Below are 3,115 nucleotides of genomic sequence, written 5' to 3'. Positions count from 1 at the left end.
GTGCAGTTCACAGACTAATAGGCTGGCCGCACTCTTCTCGCGCGCGGCCGTGACCACCGCCAAAAGGTTGTATTTATTTTTTCTCGCTTTAAGGGGCCAAACGACGCAAAGGGTGGGGGGGGCAAGCGTTGCGCGCGCGGTTACTCGCGGCGCAACGCCGCCGCCCCGTTTATCAGCCTGGACCGCTCCCCGGCCAGGGAGCAGCCCGGCCTCACCGGACAGTGTTTTAACCCTTCACCCGTCGGGCGGGCGGGCTGGGGGCAAAACGAAATCGGACGTGATCCTACCGAAGGTTCACCTACGGTAACCTTGTTACGACTTTTACCCTCTCGGGGCAGCGCAGTTCGGGCGACATCGCGACGACTGCGATTTTCAGGACCCGAAGCTCCGTCTCGCCGGCCACTCCGGGGCCCTGGCTGCGCCGTCCACCGAAGGTAGCGACGGGCGGTGTGTACAAAGGGCAGGGACGTAGTCGGCACGGGATGCTGACCCGTGACTACGTGGCATTCCGAGTTCACGGCCCAACTCGCAGGAAGACCGACCCCGGACATGAAGACTCCTACGCTCACGGTCTACACCGCGCCGGCTGGCGCCACCACTGTAGCACACGTGCAGCCCAGGACGTCTAAGGGCATCACAGACCTGTTATGGCTCCATCTCGTACGCACTGCTCGAGGTCAATCCCTGCAGGACGCGGCCTGCGCGACGGCGGTCCGGGGCACCGCCTCTCCCTGAGTGGGAAGACCGACGCCCGACCCGAGAGCCGAACGCCGACCCAACCCGTGAGACGGACCCCTCTTGACCGCCGTTTGTTATCCGCCAGGGCAGAGTCTCGCCCGTTATCGGAATGAACCAGACGGATCGCTCCACGGGCTAGCAACGGCCATGCACCACCACCCACCGAATCATGAAAGAGCCTCAGTCTGTCAATCCACGCGGTGTCCGGACCTGGTAAGCTTCCCCGTGTTGAGTCAAATTGAGCCGCAGGCTCCACTCCTGGTGGTGCCCTTCCGTCAATTCCTTTAAGTTTCAGCCTTGCGACCGTACTCCCCCCGGAGCCCAGGCACTCTGATTTCTCCGGGGCCTCGCGAGGCTTCCCCACAGGGGACGTCCCCGCGTAACCGGTCGGCATGGTTTACTGTCGGAACTACCGCGGTACCTGATCGCGTTCGTTCCTCCGACTTTCGTTCATGATCAACGAAGGCGCTCTTGGCCGGTGCCTTCGCTCTTGTTCGTCCCACCGCGATCGTCGGATTCCACCCCTCCCGCGGTAGTACGCCGCCCCCCGGCCGTCTCTATAGACCTCGCCCACCGCCCCCACGGAGACCGGTCCCGTGGTTACATTGCGGGGCGGTGGCGTCATCACATCGTTCCGAGCAAAGCTGTGCGAGCACGACCTGCTTTGAGCACTCCAATTGATTCAGGGAGAACACCGCCCGTACCTTAGTGTCGGCCCAGATACGCCACGTACCAAGCCGACACGGCTTAAGACGGAAAGAGACTAAACCGGCAGCGACGGGCAAGCGATGCCCGGCGAGATCCGTCGCGAGGGTCCGGTTGCGGCACCGGAAGGCACCGCTTGCTCCATCCCCAAAACCACGACGGTGCATAATCGCCGGGGCAACGTCACCCGCGGTTTGTCGCTGCCGTCACCTCAGAGATCCAACTACGAGCGTTTTAAACGCAGCAACTACAACATACGCCATCGGAGCTGGAATTACCGCGGCTGCTGGCACCAGGCTTGCCCTCCGATAGGTCATCAACGGCACGTGTTTGGTCTACGCTCAATCCGACCGCTAGGCTCGCATGCGAGCCCAGCCCCGACATTTATCTTCACTACCTCACCGTGCTGGGAGTGGGTAAGTTGCGCGCCTGCTGCCACCCTTAAGCGTGGTAGCCGTCTCGCAGGCTCCCTCTCCGGGATCGAACCCTGATCCTCCGTCACCCGTAGCCAACACGGGGGGCTCTTGCCCGGGCCGTCTAAATTTGATGGGACGGCGAGCAAACGGGCACGCCGCTAACAGCGGTCGTCACATACCCAGAGTTCGCCTCAGCCTGGCGGGCGGCGTTAACCACCCGCCGCCGGTCAAGATCCTAATAAATGCGCCCTCTCCCGCGGAGGTAACCCCGTTAGGAGGAGGACTCGTGTGCACGTATTAGCTCTGGGATTCCTACAGGTGTCCGGACAAACATCGCCCACCCCGTGTATTATCGCCGATATACTGAGCAGTTCGCGGCTTCCCCTTCTGTGTAGGGTGAGCATAGGCGTGCATGGCTTAACCCTCAAGACAAGCATAAGACTACAGGCAGGATCAACCTGGTAGCGTATCCATTTCCAACCCGGCGGGACGGACCCGCTGGGACAGGAGGCTACGGGCGCCGACGACCGAAGCCCAGACGCCGAGAACTCCCAGCGCTCGACTCCTTCGCCGACGGCCCTTCTCGACTCTACCGCACAAACGTTCACCCCTTCGGCCTTCTCGCTGCTGGGTCGGACTGCTCCGACCGCCCGGACACGCTCGCGCTCACACGACTCTAGGTCCTCTACCGAGGAGCTAACCTGGGACCGACTCCGGACTCTCCGACCACCGCTCGTCCAGGCGCTGGTGACCGTGGGTGTACCAGAGGCCACCGCGCGCCTTTCGGCTCGCCTTGCTTCAATTTCAATTTTTCCGACCGACGACCGCCTTCCCTACTATACGTCCCAAACCCCTGGTAAGGTAGCCCTTTTCCTCTTGCGGACTACTAAAAAAAAAATTTTTTTTGGTGCAAATTCAGATTCGACCCAGGCACGTATGGCAAACCCGAGCCCGACCTCCGAACAGCCCGAATTTCCATCGCACTACTCTAGCGAAGTAGCGGGAAACGCGTTTAACGCGCGCGTAAACGGTCTTCCGAGCGAGTACAGGGCCCTAACGGGAAGGGCCCCGAAGTTCAAAACCGGTCGGCAATGGGGAGGTCCCAGGTGCGATCATAGGTGGTGGGTTTATTTCATTCAAATTCGCTCCGTAGAGGAAATGCGCTCGACCAAAGTTTTTTCCCTCGGCCCTCGGAGGGCTTACCGCGGGAGCGTCCCGGCGCTAGAGTCCTTCTCGGCCGTAGCGAGAGCTTCTTA

General features: G+C 61.4%; 1 pseudogene; it reads right to left on the bottom strand.

Annotated features, from left to right (window-relative positions):
* Window positions 1–275: 275 nt before the first annotated feature.
* Window positions 276–2,323, bottom strand: LOC144961208 (small subunit ribosomal RNA; annotated as a pseudogene).
* Window positions 2,324–3,115: the final 792 nt, after the last annotated feature.

The sequence above is a fragment of the Berghia stephanieae genome, unplaced genomic scaffold (genome assembly GCF_034508935.2).
Source record: "Berghia stephanieae isolate SIO BIC M18660-M18661 unplaced genomic scaffold, UCSD_Bste_1.3 scaffold1757, whole genome shotgun sequence".
Taxonomy (NCBI): Eukaryota; Metazoa; Mollusca; class Gastropoda; order Nudibranchia; family Aeolidiidae; genus Berghia; species Berghia stephanieae.
The sequence above is the reverse complement of the archived record's forward strand: the minus strand, read 5'-3'. Positions and strand labels throughout refer to the sequence as shown.